General features: G+C 39.4%; 1 pseudogene; it reads left to right on the top strand.

Moving 5' to 3' along the window:
* The first annotated feature begins 612 nt into the window (after positions 1–612).
* Positions 613–21,262, top strand: LOC115676814 (wall-associated receptor kinase-like 1; annotated as a pseudogene).
* Positions 21,263–22,900: the final 1,638 nt, after the last annotated feature.

Raw genomic sequence — 22,900 nt, 5'->3', positions numbered from 1 at the left:
TCGCTTTTATTGTGGAAGTAAAACAACCTGACACATGATTCACGTCCATCATTTACTCTTTTTTGGGTGGCCAAGAAGATTCCCAAGTGCTTTTACAGATGGCTTGAGCAAGAAGAGCATTCTAATCGCATGATGCACGACACACAAGGACAATAAAAATGAATTTCTGCTTCAGTAAAGAGGGAGATTGCGACAATCGCACATCGCAGTATGGTTCAAGAAACTGCAAAGAAACCACTTTTGCAATAAAATAAAATAAAAAGTGAGTTTTGCTTTCACGTTCCTAGATTAAATCGTTATCTTGATGTGGAAAATTGGTTTCTTTCTCAAAAAGGACACAAAAGAAGTAGGAACACGAAAGCGGGAGTCATCGAAATTAGTTCATTAGGCGATAATGATTTGATAATGCTCTAAGTCTTTATCGTGAGAGAGTAAGTGCCGATAAAGTTTTGTCCCCGACAATGGGAGAAGTCGTTCTTGGCTGAACAAAATGGTGTCCTCTGCATACCCAGCTTTGTTACGTTCAAGAAAAGGGCGTATAAGTAACCGCGCCTTGCGTCAATTCCCTCCAATAGGTCCACTGTTTCCTGACAAAAAGAAACAGGAACGAGTATGTTTCAGATTCTTCTGCTTCTAGGATCACTTTTGCTTCATAACCAAGCATCACTAGCAGCTCCTATGGTGAAGAGAGGTTGCACATGTGGCGGCGTCGCCATTCCCTTTCCCTTCGGGATTGGAACTCTGTGTTCCCTCGATAAATGGTACGAGATCGTGCGTCGGAATGGCACTGTCCCGATACTGAACAAGGCCAACTTGAAGGTGCTCGACATTGCGCTACCTGATATGTATGGCGAAAGGAACGGCATTGAAAGACATAATGGGTGGACCGCCCAAGATGGGCCAAACCCGGCCCGTGAGCCACAAGGTAGTTATTTGCCTATCACTATAAATAGTAGGCACCCTTTGGAAAAACGAACGTGTTTTTCCATATGCACAAGAACACACTCCTTCGAACATTACGTTATCTCTATTTTTCCTTCGGAAAGTAAACGAGTACGAAAGACGATCGAAGAACTCTCAAGCGCAAAGTGGCACTTAATCTATGACAATACCGGGTATGTTCGTTGTGTGATATGCCTGTACGATCGGTGATACAAGTTGATGGTCATCGGGCACGTTTTCCGCATTGATCGAATTCGTTTCGAATGTGTCGATCGGGGATTGAGTTTTCCCAACATTGGTATCAGAGCCCGCTCACTTGTTTCCCGATCATGCATGTGTATCGTCTCTAACATTGAAGTGTATACTGCTTGTTTTTTGTTTCGGCCTCGTTTTTTTTTTCGTTTTCTTCGCGTCGCCGAACTGTTCATGCATGTTTCGATTTTTGTTTTTCGTCGAAACTTGAATTTTATTGCATAGACAGAAAGTGCTCGTCGAGACGAGCAAAATGAGGGGCGGCGCGTCGCCGGAGGAGGCCGCACGCGCCCTCACATGCCGACAAGGGCAGTGGATGCGACGGCGAAACGGCGCGTCGATCGTCGCCAACCGCCGACGATGACGTCAGCGTGACGTCATCGGAGCGCGGACCCGAGACCCGACCCGTTGATCCGCCCCGATTTACCGTTGACCGACCCAGTTGACCGTTGACACGATCCGATTGACCGTTGACATGTTGACCGACCCGTTGACCCGACCCGATTGACCATTGATCGGTCAACGGTCGGACCGGTCAAACCGGTCAAACCCGACTGGTTCAGACCGGGCAGAATGACCCATTGTGTTCTTTCGGCCTGTTCGAGCTCATTTGAACTCCGATTTGGGCATTCTTGGTATCAACGTGCTCGTATCGGAATGCTCTACGTTATGGTATATTCATATGACATGTTTGCTGCACTTATAAATGTGAAAATGCACGATAAACCCTATGTACACGTACTTAGGGGTATGTTCTTTGGCATTTTCTCTTGTATTTCTCTATAGTTTTTTGAAATACAAGTGCTAGATCATATGTATATGAATAAGCATTCCTTATCTTAATGTATCATGGGTTATAAGTAATCCCTTTGTTCTGCATTCGTTGTAGGAACAATGGTACATTTGAGACGCACTCCGATAATCCCAAGAACGGCAGCTCAAAAGGAGAGGCTTAAGAAACTAAGAATCAAGCTAACTCTTTATCGATGGGACGCTGGAGATGATATGATGACACACATCATCAAGGTTAATAAAATGATACAGGATATCATTTGGAACGATTTTGTAATGCCAGAATATGTAATGGTCGGAGGCCTAAAATGCACTATTCCTGAGGAGTTAGGAAGAATGATTGATAAGGTTAAAGAAACCTTAAAGGGTCCAAGCTATAAGATGCTTGTGGAGAATTTTCTACAAGAATACATAAGGGTCGGGGCAAGGAGAACATCAACCCTTGCATTGAATGGGTCTTGGCGCAAACCATGGCCCGGATCTAGGGGTTTTCCGGGAGCCTCCGTTTTTGTTCCAAAGAAAATAGAATTTTCTAAAGAATTTATGAGTCATTTCCTGTCTATGTGTTGGATTGGTACACTTGATATTATTTTTTTAGGATTTGGAATCAATTCTGTACATGTTTCAAGTTGATATTACATGTTCTTAAATATTTGTGAATATGTTATGAAATATATATGGCTATGAATTTTTGTGATTTCTCATTTTATATTGCCATATTATATGTTATGTCATATGTGGGAAGTTCTTAAAAGTTTGTATAACTTTTGAAAAACCAATTTCTTTACATAAATGATTATGTAAATAATAATTTCAAATTAGGATTTTTAGACGATGATTGGGAACATAGTGAATTTTCGACTCTAAGACCTTTTGTGAAACTATTCATTAATATGATTCGTTTATGTAATCATGATGCTGATGAAGCATTTATATAGGCTTTAATAATTCGTGCGTATGTATCTGAAATGTTCAGATACGATGGCTTCAGCAACTAAGAACATAGTGGCTGAATTTAACAAGGGAGAAAAATTGAATGGCGACAATTATGAGATTTGGAGTTTTAAGATTCAATATGTGCTGGAAGAGCAAGAGGCACTCGAAGCTCTTAACCAGATTATGGAAGAACCTGAGGATGGGACAACTGCCCAACACAAAATGGACAAAGATGCCTTTACTGTTTGGAAAAGAAAGAACTCTCTTGCTCATATTACGTTGCTAAGCAGCATGGACAATGACATCATGCGAGAGTTTGGACGTTTCCAGAGTACCAAAGACATGTGGGCTGTACTGGCATCAAGATTTGGTCGAACTTCTGTGACCAAACTGAGACAACTCACTATCCGTTTCGACTCATATAAGATGTCTCATGGAAAAACCATGAAATAACATTTGAGGTAGATATCGAATATGATTAGTGAGCTAAAGGATGCCGGCCACATACTCACTGATGAACAGCAGGTGCATGCAGTAATCCGCTCCTTGCCTCAAAGCTGGGAGCACATGAAGATCCATTTGACCCACAATGAGGGTATCAAGACCTTCGAGGATGCTATGCGGCACCTTGAGCTGGAAGAAGATCGCCTCATGGCGGCTAAGTCAGAAACTGATATTTACTTTGCTGGTTCTAGCTCGCATGGAGTTTTGGGCTCCAAGAGGAAGCACCCTGCTGGGTCAAAGAAGTGGAAAGGTAAGGGGACAAATCCTTCAGGGAAGAAACCGAGGCACAACCAACGGGAGAAAGGAAAGCATCCTTTCAAGAAGAACATTTCAGAGTGAAATGTTACAACTGTGGCAAGAAGGGCCACTTTGCTCGCGACTGTGGCGAGCCAAAGAAGGTAGAAACCCTTAGCATTCATGAAAATGCTACTTATGTGTCTAGTTCAGTATTTAATCCTTTGTGGACCGTAGATTCGGGAGCCACAGATCATGTAGTGAAGGACAGAGAAGCTTTCGTGGAGTTCCAACGAGTTCCACAAGGAACGAAGTGGATATACGTGGGGAACAATTCAAGAGTAGAGGTCAGAGACATTGACACCTGTCAACTACTTATACGCGATGGACGCACATTGTTCCTACATGATGTGCTATTTGCTCCGGAGATTCGTCGGAACTTAGTTTCGGTGTTGGTTTTAGTTAGACTTGGTTTTAATGTAAACTTCCATAACAATGGTGTAGACTTGTCTTTAGGTACAAGTTATTATGGTTTCGGATATTTTTTAGATGGTTTCATTGTATTAGATGTTAACTATTGTGAAGTTAATGTTAGTTATTCCTTATTTACATCATCTGATACTTATGAAAATGATGTGAATGTGTAGCATGCTAGACTTGATCATATTGGCCAACAAAGAATGAATCGATTGGCTAAAGATGGCTTATTGGCAATATTAAAAAGGTTGATTTGCCCATATGTGAGCATTGCCTAGAAAGAAAAACAACGCGGAAACCATTTAGAAAAGAAACAAGAGCTGAATTTCCTTTGCAATTAATCCATACTGACATATGTGGTCCAATGAATGTAAAAGCAAGGCACGAGTATGTTTATTTCATCACATTCATTGATGATCATACTCGATTCGGACATGTTGATTTAATTTCTCATAAGTCCGAGGCTTTAAATTGCTTTAAAAGATTTATGAGCTTAGTAGAAAATCAATTAGACAAAAAAATAAAAGCATTAAGATCCGATCGAGGTCGAGAATATCTGTTTGATCAGTTCAGAAATTTATGTGATAAAAAGGGAATAGAAAGACAACTGACTATTCCACATACTCCTCAACAAAATGGTGTTGCGAAAAGAAGAAACAGAACCTTAATGGAAATGGTTAGGTCAATGATGACACAAGCTAACTTGCCCATCACTTTTTGGGGTGATGCTTTGTAGACTGCTGCCTACATACTTAACCGTGTACCTTCTAAATCAGTTGCTTCTACTCCATATGAGTTATGGATAGGTAGAAAGCCTGATTTAAGCTTTCTAAAACCTTGGGGTTGTGCTGCCTATACTCGTGAGTCTTCTCACAAGTATGGAAAATTAGGCCCAAGAGGCAAAAAGAGTATTTTTATAAGATACTCAAAGCACTCAAAAGGATGTGTATACATAGGTGAGCAAGAAAGCGAAAGTATAACTGAATTTGAATCACGGGATGTCACATTCTTAGAGAATGAATTTCGTAAAAAGAGCGAAGTAGGTAGATATTATTCACTATACGAATCTGTGGATCGTGATAGTGAAGTTAGTGGGAGCATTGTGACAAATGGAGAGTTGAATGCAACCCAGTCTCAATTGTAACCACTTAAAAAGACGACACCACCATTATCTAATTCAAGTGGGAGCGTAATGGAACGTGGTGAATCATCAGGAGTACAGCATTCCATACGACAGTCAAGTCGTAATAGGATTCCCCGTCGACGTTTTGACATTGAAGGAGAAGCTTTCATGATCGCCCCACAAGATGAAGATGAGCCGAAGAATGTGAACGATGCTCTAATGTGCCCTGATAAGGAAAAATGGATACATGCAATGGAAGAAGAAATGGAGTCATTAAGATCAAACCAAGTTTGGGAATTGGTTGACCTTCCAAAAGGACGCAAAGCCATTGGGAACAAGTGGGTTCTCAAAATAAAGTGTAAGGCTGATGGCTCAATAGAGAGGTATAAGGCTCGCCTTGTGGCGAAATGATATAATCTACAGGAAGGAGTTGACTTTGAAGAAACTTTTTCTCCTGTGGTTAGATTTACCTCTATTCGCCTTATTCTGGCAATAGTAGCTAGTATGGATCTTGAATTACATCAAATGGAGAATTACAAGAAGAATTTATATGGAACAACCTGTTGGTTTCATTACAAAATGCCAGGAGCACAAAGTGTGTCGACTATTGAGGTCGATATATGGCCTTAAGCAGTCTTCGAGACAGTGGTATATACGTTTTCACAATGCCATAATGGCATATGATTTTGTAATAATTAGTGAAGACAATTGTGTATATATCAAAAGATCCAAAGATCAATTTGTGATCTTATCATTATATGTTGATGATATACTAATTGCCGGAAGCAATATGGAGTTTGTTAATACAGTCAAGAATTGGTTATCTTCCAATTTTGAGATGAAAGATATGGGTGAAGCTACATACATTCTTGGAGTTAAGATTTCAAGAGATCGCTCAAAGAAATCCCTATCCCTTTCACAAGAGACATATGTGAATAAAATCCCTGAGCGATTTCGTATGCAAGACTGTAAATCAATAGATACTCCTATTGCAAAGGGCAAAGCATTAAGCGACAGAATGTATCCTAAGACTTCACAAGAAAAGGAGCAAATGGAGCAAGTTCCATATGCTAGTGCTGTCAGAAGCTTGATGTACGCTATGATGTGTACAAGACCTGATATTTGTTATGCAATTAGAATGGTAAGTAGATACCAATCCAATCCAGGTCAAGCACCTTGGATCGCCATCAAAAGAATCCTGAGATATCTAAAGGGAAGTGCCGACTATGCGCTGACTTATCAAGGAAGTGATCTACACCTTGAAGGCTATACTGATGCTGACTGGGGAGGAGATTTAAAAGAAAGGAAATCTACTTCTGGATACGTGTTCTTACTGAATAATGGCACCATATCTTGGAGCAGTAAGAAACAACGGTGTGTAGCCTTATCTGCAATAGAAGCCGAGTTTGTGGCTCTATCAGCAGCGGCACAAGAAACTGTTTGGCTTGGAAGATTTTTGGATCACTTAGGTGTTACTGAAAATCCTGTAAACCCAGTATTGGTCTATTGTGACAGCCAAGCAGTAATAGCGTACACTAAGGATCCCAAGTACCATGGAAAGACCAAATATATAGATATCAAATATAACTATGTCAAGGACATGGTTGCACGAAAAGAAGTGAACGTGAAGTACATATCTACACAAAGGATGATAGCTGATCCTATGACGAAGCCAATTCCTAGAGAAGTTTTCCATAGTCATGTGAGATCTCTAGGACTGTGTAGAATATGATATACTGAACATTGTAATTTTCCCTGAATATTCACTATTAATAAAGTTTGTTATTATCAATGCCTACAAGTTTGTATGACGTTTGTGAATGTCGATGCTGAGTGCATTATATTTAAAAGGTATGTCGGACAGATGAGAGATTAGCCTACTCACACGGGGAATCGCCTCTACTCACTGTGTGATGAATAGAGATGAGACAGTTTTAAGCTTGTTATCTAGGTGATAATTGAGAGCTCAAGCTTGAAGCATGGACGTCACCTTAACAGAATGTTAAGATGAGGACATATAAGTTATTATGTCCGAAAGTGAAATGACCCACATATTTCACTTTACCTGTCTTTAATGCCAGATGTAAGTTCTGATAGACGCTTATGAATAGAATAGATTTGTGAACTCAAGTTAGGTATTGAGTATGTCTAAACTATCATCTGTACGGTATTGAGAGTAAAGACATACGCTCTATGGGAAAAGGAGAGAATACCATAATACGTATTTTATATTACGTATGCATGGGACGACTGATAAGAGTTGGCAAAAATTATGATCTCAATTTTTAAGTCGTGTGAGACTCTTGAGGAAAATAGTTTTTCTCAATTAAAATGCCCTCACGACTCTTACTTATTCTCAAAATTTCTATTCAGTGTTTGCTATCTTAGGATGTTGCCGATGATCATGATAATTCGGTCTAATGGGGCATTTCTAGAAAAGCGAGTTGGACTGAAATGGAGAGGTTTAAGGAAAGAGGAAGATCAATTTAATTTATGATGTCACATTCTATATTTGTATTCACAGGTCGATCAATTATGATTTTGAGTAAATCATAGCTGTGAATACAATATACGACATACTAAAAGAGATCAAGAGAGATAAAAAAAAATGTGACTGATTGATCTAGCGAACTGCATACTAATTCTACTCTGGATAATGCCCAATTTGAGCTGTTATATATTCCTAACAGATGTATAACAACGAGCTCTCGTAGTATGCTGGTCGCACGGATTATTTGCCAATATGAACTTTGCAAGGAAAAGAGTTGTGTTTAGTCCATCGTGGGTGAGTGGGAGATGAAAGACATAATGGGTGGACCGTCCAAGATGAGCCAAACCCGGCCAGTGAGCCACAAGGGCCCACAAGGTAGTTATTTGCCTATCACTATAAATAATAGGCACCCCTTGGAAAAACAAACATGTTTTTCCATATGCACAAGAACACACTCCTTCAAACATTACGTTATCTATGTTTTTCCTTCGGAAAGCAAACGAGTACGAAAGACAATCGAAGAACTCTCAAGCGAAAGTGGCACTTAATCTGTGACAATACTAGGTATGTTCGTTGTGTGATATGCCTGTACGATCGATGATACAAGTTGATGGTCATCGGGCACGTTTTCCGCATTGATCAAATTCGTTTCGAATATGTTTCGAATGTGTCGATCGGGGATTGAGTTTTCCCAACAGGCATGATTAAAGTCAATCTTCCAATAACTTACTCGTCAAATGTGAGCTGCGGCAGCAATGGAAGCTCCACGCCCTTGAGCTTGAAAGGAAGCCAGTTTGTCTTCTCTGCTTCGCGAAACGTTTTTGTTGTCGTCGGTTGCAATATACATGCTCAGATGAATGATGCCGAGTCTACTACCATAAGATGCAATTCAAGTTGCGGAGCAAAGGACAATGTTGTTAGGAACACGACTTGTTCGAGCAGCGACGGATGCTGCCAAATAAGGATTACCTCAGTTCTTCAGGCTTTCAGTATCGATTTCCAGCCGTACATTGAAACAGCGGGAGACAATGGATGCAACATTGCCTTTTTGGGAGATAGGTCACAGTTCACGCCTTCAGTTATGGACTTCAATAAGTTGAAGGCGAGCGGGCATTTTGCAGCTATCCTAGAATGGGGGATAGCTAATTCCTCAACAGCTGCATTAGAGATTTACAATTACAGCTCCATCTCTAACAAATCCTACTGCCAGAAACGGATTCCTAAAAATGCGGAAAGACGGAAACAAATTCCCAAAAGATGAAAACTCGAACTAACGAGTAACACCAAAACATATGCGGAAACGTGCCCAAGAAAACTTGAATCACCGTTCGCAAAGTACATCACCAAGACGGACGGGACGTACCTTGTTTTCCACGGATTAAATGCATCTATTGCAGCCTCGAGAGAAAGCGATCCTTCAATCATAGACTAAGGGCGTTGTCCATTTCAATTGAGAGTTTCTTTTGTGAGAGTTAACACCGAAAAACTGGCAGAACATTCATCGTGTTTCTTCCTCTCACTTTGTTCATTTTGCAGTTGCCCACAAATAACTGCATTGGTGGTTATTTCTCTCTCATGGGTCATTTTATGATTAACGGGCTGGGTTAGCCTAACATGGGCAACCAAATATCCATAAAACCTATCATCTCCCACTCGCTTATAATGGGCTAAACATAACTCTCTCTTCTCTGCAGTATTCATAACTAGCATACTTCGAGAGCTCGTTGCTATGCATGTGTTAGGAATACATAGCAGCTCAAATTGGACATATCGTTTTCGAGTAGATATAGTATGCAGTACCCTAAATCAATCAGTCACATCTATATCTCTCTTGATCTCTTTTAGTATCTCGTATATTGTATTCACAACTATCATTTACTCAAAATCATAATTGGTCAACCTGTGAATAGAATGTGACATCATAAACAAATTGATCTTCCTTCTTCCTTAAACCTCTCCATTTCAATCAAGCTCGCTTTTCTAGAAATGCCCCATTAGATCGAATCATTCATGACCATTGGTAACACCCTAAGATAGTGAACATTGAATAGAAACTTTGAAAATAAGTCAGAGTCATGAGGGCACTAAATGAGGAATTCTTTTCCTCAAGAGTCTCACACGGCTTAAAAGTTGAGATCAAAACTTTTGCCAACTTTTATTGATCGTCTCATGCATGCATATTATGAAATACGTATTATGGTATTCTCTCCTTCCCTATGGGGCGTATGTCTTTATATTTAATACCGTACAGATAATAGTTCAGACATACTCAATGTCTAAACTTGAATTCACGTATCTACTCTTCCAAAGAATCGATCAGAACTCACATCTAGCATTAAAGACAGATAAAATAAAATATGTGGGCTATTTTACTTTCGAACATAGTAAATATTATGTCCTCATCTTAACACTTAGTTAAGGCAACATCTGTGTTTTAAGCTTGAGCTCTCAATTATCAGCAAGATAATAAGCTTAAAATTGTCTTATCTCTATTTATCACAGAGTAAATAGAGGCGATTATCCATGTGAGTGGGCTAATCTCATCTGTCAGACATACATTCTAAACATAATGCACTAAGCATTAAGATGCATAAATATCAAATAAATTCATAGGCATTAATAATGATAGAACAACTTCATTAAATATGAACATTAAGGGAAAATACAATATTCAGTACATCACTCTCTACACGGTCCCAAAGATTTCACATGACTATAGAAAACATCTCTAGGAATTAGCTTCGTCATAGGATATGCTATCATTCTATGCGTAAATATGTACTGTAAGTTCACATCCTTTCGTGCTACCATATCTTTAACAAAGTTATATTTGGTATCTATATGTTTGGTCTTGCAATGATATTTTGGATCCATGGTGTAAGCTATTGCTGCTTGGCTATCACAATTAACCAATAATGAACTTGCAACATTCTCAGTAACACTTAAATGATCCAAAAATGTCTTAAGCCAAACTCCCACTTGTACTGCTGCTGACAATGCCACGAATTCGGCTTTCATGGTGGATAAGGCTAAACAAGTTTATTTCTTACTGCTCCAAGATATGGCGCTATTATTCGGTAAGTAAACAAATCCACAAGGAGATTTCTTTTCATCCAAATCTCCTCTCCAGTCAGCATCTAAGTACCTTTCAAGTTGCAGATCCTTTCCTTGATAACTTAGAGAATAATCAGCATACCCTTTAGATACCTCATGATTCTTTTGATGGCTTTCCAATAAATTTGACCTGGATTGGATTGGTACCTACTTATCATTTCAACTGAAAAACATATGTCGGGTCTTGTACACACATAGCATACATCAAGCTTCCAACAGTACTAGCATAAGGAATACGTTTCATTTGTTCCTTCTCTTGTGGAGTTTTAGGACACAATCTATGGCTCAATCCTTCACCTTTTGCAATAGGAGTATTCATGGATTTACAGTTTTGCATACAAAATCATTCAAGAACCTTATTTATATAAGTCTCTTGCAAAAGAGACAATAATCTCTTAGAACGATCTCTTGAAATCTTAATATACAGCCTCACCCATATCTTTCATCTCAAAGTTAGATGATAACAACTTTTAACGGTATTAACCAACTCCATATTACTTCCGGCAATTAGTATATCATCAGCATATAATGATAAGATCACAAATTGATCTTTGTATCTTTTGATATATATGCAATGATCTTCATCAATCATTGTAAAATCATATGCTACTATGGCATTATGAAAACATATATACCATTCTCTCGAAAACTGCTTAAGCCCATATATCGATCTTAAAAGTTGACATATTTTTTGTTCTTAGCCTTTCACAATGAAGCCAATGGGTTGCTCCATGTAAATTTCTTCTTCTAATTCTCAATTTAGAAAAGCAGTCTTTACATCCATTTGATGTAATTCAAGATTCATACTTGCCACTATTGCCAGAATAAGGCGAATTGAGGTAAATCTCACTACAGGAGAAAAAGTTTCTTCATAATCAATTCCTTCTTGTTGATTATACCATTTCTCCACGAGGTGAGCTTTATATCTTTCTATTGAGCCATCAGTTTTACGCTTTATTTTGAGAACCCATTTGTTCCCAATAGCTTTGCGTCATTTTGGAAAATCAACCAGTTCCCAAACATGATTTAACTTCATTGACTCAATTTCTTCTTCCATTGCAATCATCCATTTTTCCTTGTCAGGGCAATTTAGAGCCTCATTTACATTCCTTGGCTCATCTTCATCTTGTGGAGCAACCATGAAAGTTTCCCCTTCTATGTCAACATGTCGTTGGGGAATACTTTTGCGACTTGTTCGCCATACAGGAGATTGTACACTTTGTTCATTATTCTCCATTACGCTCCCACTTGGATTAAATAATGAATGTATTCTCTCATCAGGTGATTGTAATTGAGATTGAGTCGAATTTAATTCCTCACTTCTCATGTTACTCCCACTTAGACGAACTCTATTAAGTTCATTATCAGGATCCAAGGTTTCAAATAGTGAGTAATCCTCACCTATTTCACCCTTCTTAGGAAATTCATTTGCTAAGAATGTGAGATCTCGTGATTCAAATTCAGTTATACTCCCACTTTCTTGCTCACCTATAAACACGTACCCTTTCGAATGTTCTGAGTATCTTATGAAAATACTCTTCTTAACTCTGGGACCCAGTTTCCCATACTTATGAGAAGGCTCGTGAGTATAAGCAGCATAACCCCAAGGTTTAGGAAAACTTAAATCGGGTTTTCTACCTGTCCATAACTCATATGGAGTGGAAGTAACTGATTTAGAAGACACACGGTTAAGTATATAAGCAGCAGTTAACAAAGCATCACCCCAAAAAGTGATTGGTAAGTTAGCTTATGTCATCATGGACCTAACCATTTTCAATAGGGTTTTGTTTCTCCTCTCGGCAACGCCATTTTATTGAGGAGTATATGGAATAGATAACTGTCTCTCTTTTCCATTTTCATCACATAAATTTATGAACTCATCAGATAAATATTTTCGACCTCGATCAGATCTTAACGCTTTTATTTTCTTATCTAATTGATTTTCTACCAAGTTTATAAATTTCTTGAAGCAACTCAATGCCTCAGATTTATGAGAAATCAAATAGATATATCCGAATCGAGTACAATCATCTATGAATATAATGAAATATACGGCCACATGCCTTGCTCTTACATTCATTGGACCACAAATGCAAGAATGGATTAGTTGCAGAGGAAACTCAGCTCTTGTGCCTTTTCCGAATGATTTCCTTGTTGTTTTTCCCGCCAGGCAATGCTCGCAAATAGGCAAATCGACTTTTTCAATATTGCTTAATAAGCCATCTTTGGCTAATCTATTTATTCGTTGTTGCCAATATGACCAAGTCTAACATGCCACACATTCACATCGTTATCATAGGAGTTGGAAGATGTAAATAGGGAATAATAAACGTTAACATCACCACAGTTAACATCTAATACAATAAAACCATCCAGAAAGTATCCACAACCATAGTAATTCGTATCCAAATACAAGTCAACACTACTATTATGGAAGTTCAAATTAAAACCAAGTTTAACCAACACTAATGCAGACACTAAATTCCGACGAATCTCTGGAGCATATAATACGTCATGTAGGAATAAAGTGTGTCCATCAAGCATATTTAATTGACAGGTGTCAATCCCTTTTACTTCAGCTTTGGAGTTGTTCCCTACATAGATCCATTTCGTTTCGGTCGGAACCCGTCAGAACTCCACAAAGGCATCTCTATCCTTCGCTACATGGTCTGTAGCTCCCGAATATACAGTCCACAAAAGATTAGACTCAGTTAGAAATACAGAACTTGACACATAAGCAAAATTCTCAAGAATGCAAGGGGTGTTTACCTTCTTTGGCTCGCCACAATCGCAAGCGAAGTGGTCCTTCTTGCTACAGTTATAGTACTTCACCCTTGACATCTTCTTAACGAAAGAACTCTTTCCTTTATCATGTTGGTTAAATTTCGGTTTCTTACCCGAAGAACTTGTTCTCTTGCCTTTCCACTTCATGAACCTTTCGAGTCGCTTGCGCTTGGAGCTTGAAGCCTCATGTGAGCTAGAACCAATGTAATAGATGTCAGTTTCTGGTTTCGCCGACAGGAGACGATCATCTTCCAACTCAAGATGGCACATGGCATCCTCAAAGGTCTTGATGTTCTCATTATGGGTCAGGTACACCTTTATGTGCTCCCAACTTTGAGGCAAGGAACAGATCACTGCTTGCATTTGCTGTTCATCAGTCAGAATATGGCCAACATCTTTGAGCTCATTGATCATGTTCGACATCTTTCTCAGGTGTTGTTTCATGGTCTAGCTATGAGGCTTCTTATACGAGTCAAACCTTATAGTGAGCTGTCTTAGCTTGGTCACCGATATATGACCAAATCTTGCTGCTAATGCTTCCCACATTTCTTTGGCATGGTCAAAACGCCTGAACTCTCGCATGATGTCATTCTCCATGCTACTCAGTAACGTGATGCGAGCAAGAGAGTTCTTTTTCTTCGAAGCAGCAAATGCATCCTTATCCCTTTTGTATTGGGCAGTGTTTCCATCTTCAAGCTCTTCCATGACTCAGTTAAGAGCTTCTAGTACCTCTTCCCGCATATATTGGATTTTCATGTTCCATATTTTATAATTTTTGCCGTTCAATTTCTCTCCTTTGTTCAATTCAGCTACTATGCTCTTAGTTGCTGAAGCCATTGAATCTGAATATTTTAGACATATACGCACACCTATTATTCCACGATCGGCTGAACGAACACCTATTATTTTAGACATATACGCACACCTATTATTCCACGATCACCTATTATTATTCATGTTTTTGGCATTACTCATTAGACATACGGGGTGACACTGTTCCTGCAACAAATGCAGAAAACTAACAGGATTACTTTTAATCCATGATACAATAACGCAAGAAACACATTCTACCCTTTTTTTGTGGTCAACGTAGGTCAACAGTCAACGCCAGTCAACAGTCAATGCTGGTCAATGGATGACCGAGTCGGGTCATACGGGTCGGGTCGCAGGTCGATGCACCGGGTCGTGCCAAGTTGGGTCGGACCACCCAACCCGATTAAATAACCGCTAGATGATGTCACGATGACGTCATCCGTGTGTGCCGTGCACGCACGCAGTAACTGCTGGCGCGTGCAGGGCACGCGTACGGGGTGGCGCTAGCAGTTTTTCGCTCGCGCGCACGTGCAACGCACATGCCAGCAAGGCCGCCGATTGCGACCGCGCATGGAGGCGTGTCCGGCCTCCCCTAGTGGCGTGCCAACCGTCGTTTTTCTTGTCTCGACGAGCACTACAACCCTACATTTTCAAAAATAAATTTCAACGCATGAAAAATCAAGAAACGGCCTCGAATAGTACGATCGGGTGTCGGTTTTTCGTACCCGAGCGTTCGTCAACGCCGTTTCACGAATTCTGGCCAACAATCCTTTTATAAAAGCATGAATTCAACAATCAGGAAACAAGAACTATCGTTCTGATACCAATGTCAGAAACGGATTCCTAAAAATGCGGAAAGACGGAAACAAATTCCTAAAAGACGAAAACTCGAACTAACGAGTAATGCCAAAAACATATACGGAAACGTGCCCAAGGAAACTTGAATCACAGATCGTAAAGTACATCACCAAGACAGACGGGACGTACCTTGTTTTCCACGGATTAAATGCACCTATTGCAACCTCGAGAGAGAGCGATCCTTCAATCGTGGAGTAAGGGTGTTGTCCCTTTCAAGTGAGAGTTTGTTTTGTGAGAGTGAACACCAAAAAACTGGCAGAACATTCATCGTGTTTCTTCCTCTCACTTTGTTCGTTTTGCAGTTGCCCACAAATAACTTCCTTAGCGGTTATTTCTCTCTCATGGGCCATTTCATGATTAACGGACTGGGTTAGCCCAACATGGATGGCCCAATATCCATAAAACCCATCGCCTACAAATGCAGCTCAGTCAGCTTCGATGCTGTAGATCCCATGGAGATGCCATTTTTGCAGTGTGTTTGCATGACGGGCTTCACTCGTAACCTCTATCTAAAGGATGGATGTGAAGGTAAAGCCAATTACGTTTATCACACCAATCATTGGAAACCTAACCTCGATACACTATACTAATAAGATAAGTAGCTCTTTGGAGGCTAAAGTAGCTTTACATGCAATCCTAAACACCCATTAAAGAGACGAATCTCTACTAATTAATTTGTCGTGTTTTGTCCAGTTGTTGATGAACGCAAAGGTGTTACCAATCGATACCTTGGCAGAAAGTGTGCAGAGATATCAGGTCCCGCTTATGTTGTAGATTATAGAACTTTCCGTTACTCCTCATAGGTAAGCAAATTTCTACATTCTGTCATGAGCTATGAACAAGGACTATCCATCTTTCGTATACCCAGATATTCACGAGTATCACATCCTTTCAGTTAAATAAATGCAACATCGAGTCAATCAGTGATAAAACCCACAATTTAGAAAAAGCATATAGCATGATGCGCTTTTAGTGGATTGGATGTTCCGCATTTGATTTGGGCATATATTATGCTGCTCGATTGATTATATGGCTTTTCTGTTATGTGCTAAGTTTTTCATAAGGAGACTAATCTTGCACCATGCACATTAGCATCCTGTTTAATCAGTCTAAGGTAAATCTCTCCAGTATCAAATTAGCATTTTCTATTTTTCAAATCGGAGTTGCAATCCTTGATGCTTGCTTTTGGTTATGCTCATACCCCTTTGGTAAACCAGGAATCGGAGCAGGCCTAGGAGCACTACTCTAGATTCAATAAGTAGTATCTATCAAACCAACCTCAGAACTTTCTCTTGACACTATTACTTGAGAGTTATCCTACTTATTCTTGTCAGATTTGAATTGGAATTATTTCAATCATAATTAAGCTAACTGCCAGTAGAACCTTTTTCATTTTCATCAATGGTTTGCTAAATTCCTTGCAAGGGATATCGTTGTACAGTGTAGATGTTTGTATAATATTTTCACCAGATGGAACTTAAAAGGAGACAATACATTTTCATGCTTGTTAAGATAAATCGCCATGAAAAGAGACTCAGGTTAATCACTCCTGTATGTTTTCCTTTTAGTCGGATTCACTTAAATTCTTGATGATAAGTTCGTTTATAGATTCCTGACAAGCAGGTTACATTTTTTTCACTTTTGCCACTTAAATTTTTGCAATGCAGGGGTTGGGGTAGGCCTTGGGTTACTGCTTTTGTGTCTTATCTCATGGAGGTTGTACAAATGCATCAAGACGAGAAAAGAAACCAAGCTGAAAAAGAAGTACTTCAAATGCAATGGCGGTCTTTTGTTGAAAAAAGAGCTATCGTCACTGGAAGGCAATGTTGAGAAAAGCAAATTGTTCAACTCCAAGGATTTAGATAAGGCCACCGACAATTTCAACAATAATAGGATACTCGGGCAAGGAGGACAAGGTACTGCTTACAAGGGAATATAACAGATGAAAAAATAGTTGCAATTAAGAAACCAAAAGTGATAGACAAGAGAAAAATTGAACAGTTCATAAATAAAGTCCTCATTCTTTCACAAATCAACCATAGGAATGTGGTTAAGTTATTGGGGTGTTGCTTGGAGATAGAAGTCCCACTTTTGGTATATGAGTTTATACCGAACGGGACTCTATACCAATATCTACATGACCAAAATGCGGAGTTGCCTATATCGTGGGACACATGCCTACGAATTGTAACTGAAATTGCAGGAGCCTTATTCATCGAGACATGCCTACCTGCATTAAGCAGCTTCTATTCCCATTTATCATCGAGACATCAATTCCACCAATATCCTCTTGGATGAGAGATATCGGGCAAAAGTGGCAAATTTTGGTACTTCCAAGTCCATTTCCCTCGATCAAACTCATGTAACCACATTGGTGTAGGCGACTTTCGGCTACCTAGATCCCGAGTATTTCCAATCAAGTCAATTTACAGACAAAAGCGATGTGTATAGCTTCGGAGTTGTCCTTGTCGAACTCTTAACAGGACAAAAGCCAATCTCATCACTGAGGGGAGAAGAAGGAAGAAGCCTTGCGATGTATTTCATCATTTCGATGGAGGAGAATCGCTTGTTTGACATTGTCGATGCTCCTATATTGAAAGAAGGTAAGAAGGAAGAGATTACATCGATCGCTAACCTCACGAAGAGGTGCTTAATTTTGAATGGGAGGAACTGGCCAACAATGAAAGAAGTGGCAATGGAGTTGGAGGGGATAAGGAAGCTCCAACATCCTTTGGACATTCAGCAAAATCAAGAGAATCGTGAGGCAACTGAATCTTATGATGCTGTCTTTACATCTAGCAGTTGTCGCGACCTCACCTCCGCGGGTACACCACCTAGGGGTTCGGCTAATGAATTATTAAGTCTAAGCCTAACTCGGGCTCTCCCAAGCCCTACCAATTCGCGACTTAGGGTTTAAGTTCTTAACATGCAAGTGTTTTCATACTTGGAATCGCCACTAATCTATTTGCGATGGGTCAATTAGAAACTCAAATAAAATATAGTGAGATATGTTTTATTCCTACAAGCGAGAGATTGTGAGTTCGGGGATTTAGTTATACTAGAATAAATCTAGTACCCTTTTGGTACCTTTTCTTTTAAAAAAAATTGATTTAGTAAGCAGTCTGGATCCATTTTATTTCTTTCTAACATGTTAGCTGACCATGTGGGTGCGCAAACCACTAATTTAACGCTCATAAAGCAGTAAATAAATTACTAGGTTAGGAGAATAACGTACCTTTTAGCAATATAAGCATCTGCATTGTTAGCTAGAAAATCATATAGACAACCCTAATATGATTTCTAATTAACAAAGCAATCCACTCAATGTGCTCTTTTGGGTTTTCTCTTTATTAAAATGAAAACTAACCTATATGCAATGACGTGCGAAATATGACATGCAATTAACGAAACCTAGCATGCGAGCTTATATGTCATGTTACGAAGTGACCTAATGCTAATGACGGGCAAACGATGTATTTTTTGGTATTTTTCATTAAAATTCGGAATAATAAAAATACCTAGATTAACATGCAATCTATTCTAGCAAGACACTCTGACTTACCCTAAAATGACGCTTTTTTTGGTATTTTTTATTATGAAAATTCGAAATTATAAAATACCCCGAATAATCTATTAGGACTAGAATAATCCCTAATTTAAACTAGGAAATAAACTATCCCTAAATCCGAATTTAAATTAAGAAGCACTCCTATCTTCTAGATATATTTAGGATTTCCTAAACATGCAAAATTTCTAATTTAAATCCTAACTAATATTTTTTGGATTTTCTTTTTAAAAGGAAACGAAATCAAACAAACGAATAACCAACACAGTCAATGTCAATCCACGCAATCGACAAGATTTATTTATTACGTTTAAATTAGGAAAACGAATCGGGCTATCAATCATATCCACAGGGTTGTGGATATCAATGAAAAGCCGATCGTTTGAATTTGGAAAGCAAATAAGATATATTGTCATATCCAAGTGATTATGGATAAGATAACAATTTTTTCGTACTGCCACATATCGTACCTTATGGTTAATTGCTAAATTAGGAAAAACTCCTAATTTGGGGTATTTTAGAATATTGCGGATATCACATGCATTATCTTAAGATATCTACCAATCGATCAAAGATATCCACAAAATATTCAAACGCCGAAAAATTAGGAAATCTAATATTCTAAGATATGGATGAAAATCTTACGTAATTTCGCTGATAATTTCCAAGTTTGAATCGTCTTGGCATCGGACTCACGGATCGGGACGGGGTGGCCGATGGTGGGCGTGGCCACAAGGACAACGGAGGCGGTGGTGTCGCTCACGGTGGAGCTCGATGGTGACCGGCGACGTGCTTGCGGCAAAGGATGGCCTAAACGTCAGGACTGGACTTCTCCGTTAAGGCAATGGTCGCGCTCGGCCTATTTATTTGGATAAAACAAAAGCACCGAATTTGCTTCCTTTGGCCTCCACCAATTCTTTCAATTTGGTCTCCACCAGTTCTTTTATGTGACCTTTTCAATCTTCCCTTCGATGGAATGACAACAAGAATCTTCAGTGCACCGGAAGACAGGGCCTCGGAGAAACCTGCAAGGGAATAAATAAAACAGCAAAAGCTTCGTTGGTGTTAGGGCGTTGCTTCACTGTGGACTGGTCGTGTCGCAAAAAGTGCAATCGAGAGGCGAAGATATAAATCTCGCAAGATGTTGACCCCGATTGGAGACGTTCGGGATTGGTGGCAACAACTCTTTGGGAACCCGCAGGAAATTGCTCGCCAGGACAGTTACGCTGGTGTCGGAACTGCAAAGAGGCCTAAGTAGCCGCGGCAAATCTCGAAGGAGGCACGACAGGACTACCAGGCGTAGCTGCGGTGCAGGTGGCCGTCGAAAGTTAAGTGGGCACACCGCAAAAACTGTTGTGGACTCACCGTGGGGGTGACTAGACACGTCCGAAAGAACTTGTGAGTGCGGCTACGGACGATAGTTTTAAGCAGTGGACGCCTGGATAGTGAAAATCTCGGAAAACAGCTACATCGTCGTGACACGCATTGCGCTTGCTGAGCATCGGACTATATCGCAGCGGCAAAGAGACTGGTGCTATTGGAATCCGCCACGGGAGTTGATGTGAAATACTCAGCCAGGTGAGGATTCGATGGTGAGGCTGAGAATTCGTGGTCGCTGGGCACCACGGGCACAAATGGCGGCCACGAGAGAAGCAACTTTGCTGAACCATCCGTGTATATGCGTATAGTCAAAGGATCTCCTCCTCCTCTCTTTTGCTCTCTGCACTCTCTGTATTCTCTCCTCTCTCTTTTTCGTGTCTCTCGATTGTGGCCGTGTATTTCAATTTTGTGGCCTCTCTTCTGAATGTATTTATAGGTAAAGTGTAGGGTTTTTGCTTGCAATTATTTCCTATTTCAATTCAAAGAAGATATTGCAATATCTCTTGTAATATGTGATAATACCAAATTTATTTATTGAATTTAAATCGTGTTAATATCCAGATTAATAAATCAATATTTTCCAACTTGACCTTTTTCAATGAAAATTTCAGCTCTTATAATGTTCATAGGCTTGGCCAAGAATTTTCTTGAACGCAGTCTTAGTCCAATTTCAATAAGTTTAGAGCCGTTCACTCGAGTTCATCCACTGCCGGTCAAATGCAAATGCAATTTATGAGCCTAAACACTAATTCAAATGCTCCTAATCTATATGCAATTTAACTAATTTTTTTTGTCTAGGGATCATGATCGATCCTTAATTTTTTATGCAATGAATGACTAACTGGGTCGCCAAAATTTAGGTGTTAACAGCAGTTCAAGCATTGGCACAAATGTCTTTACATTTTCGGGTGTGCAGCCACTTTTACCTATTGAGACTAGGTTAAGATCTGTTTTGCCTCTTACTCTTATGAGTCATATAGCTCCGTTTGTCATGTAAAAAAGTAAGGATGAAAACTCGTTCGTTTTCACTTATAGGGGGACTCTGTCACTTTGCTCATTTATTTATGGGTTATGTACTTAGTCTTGGTGTTCGGGACCAATAAACTGCCAAATTATACTTATTCCAAATTTATTCAGGTCTTGTAATTAGCTACATATTATCATACAGTGCATGTGCCAATTTGGAAATACTTTACAAATCGCAATCATCTAGGTCGAGCATGGAGTAGCTGGGGATGGATTCGGTGAGGGAGTTTGATTCGACCACATCTAGCCCTTCAACCCAGAAGACGTTCTCTGACTTCACCAATTACAAAACTTAAGCTCACCTGTACTACTCCTACCCGAGCAAGAAATCCGGAACCCCGAATATCTAGCAGAAAAACCAGGTAAACAGAATTCATGGTAGAGCAGTTTTTATGTTTTGCACGACTAAATAATACCGTATCGTCAGAAAAGAACAGATGAGAGAAAGCGTCTCTTGATCTTTTGATAGATATAGGATCGCCATGACTTAGCAGCACACCTTCATCGATCTCGAAACCTGAGTATTCCACGCATGAAATGAAAAATAAGGGCAAAATGGGGTCTCCTCGGTGAATGCATGGAGAGCTTGAATCTCTACCAGGCGGCCTCCGTTAAGCATTACAGGGATAGACTGGGTGGAAGAGCATCAGGGAAGATGAAGAAGTAAAGCACTTCACAGGATATAACCAGATTCAATGCTATCATAAGCTTTGACAAGATCGATTCCGACATGCACAGAACCAGCCTTACCAAATTTCTCTGTCTTGGCATGGATAATTTCTTGCACCAGAACACTAACCTTTGATCTAGGACCATTGCAAAGAATGAAAATAATATATTTTTTACGTCTCCGAATTCGGGTCTGGTCCTACACGTGTAGGATGTTTCCTGATCTAGGGATGCAAACGGGCCGGTGAACCACGCCTAGAGGGACTTGGCCTGGCCAGGAAAAAGAAAAAAAAAAGCCCTACTTCGTAATTACTCAGTTCGGTTCAATTCGGTCCAGGCCGATTCAAGCTTTCAATCCAAAAAATTTTGTATTTTAATTTTCTTTTTCACAATATGATATGTTATTAAATTTCCAGAGTCTGACATACAATTATCAAATGACTAGCATTAAGTTGCTTACAATTCACGAATTTGATGAAACGAAATTCACACATCTCAACTTTGATATAACAGTACTTTCTTATGGCCCATTTGTAGTTTGACCATTAATATAATATATAACTTTCTTGAGGTTTATAACAGTGAATGGCTAACTTTTGAATTTTTAATGTTGAATTTTATAATTTTAGAAATGCTTTATGTAAAATAAAATAAAAAAGACATTTCGGCAGGGCCCATCCTATTCGAGCCTGAGCGTTTTAGGCCCGCTATTCCTGGTGCTACTCCTCTCTATCCCTCTCTCAAGCTCACACTGATATACAACCTGATTGATAATATTAGCTTGGTATGTAACATGATTTGGTATATTGTGGGGTAATATGAAATTGTTCAAATCAAGAAGAAAAAATTAGACATCAAATTATACAAATACTAAAAGCAAAAGAGCTGGAACTCATCTTAATTCTTGAACATCAGATGCACCAGAATATTCAATATGCTT

The sequence above is a fragment of the Syzygium oleosum genome, unplaced genomic scaffold (genome assembly GCF_021117445.2).
Source record: "Syzygium oleosum isolate NSW1041296 unplaced genomic scaffold, Sole_v2.1 Sole_v2.35, whole genome shotgun sequence".
Lineage (NCBI taxonomy): Eukaryota > Viridiplantae > Streptophyta > Magnoliopsida > Myrtales > Myrtaceae > Syzygium > Syzygium oleosum.
The sequence above is the reverse complement of the archived record's forward strand: the minus strand, read 5'-3'. Positions and strand labels throughout refer to the sequence as shown.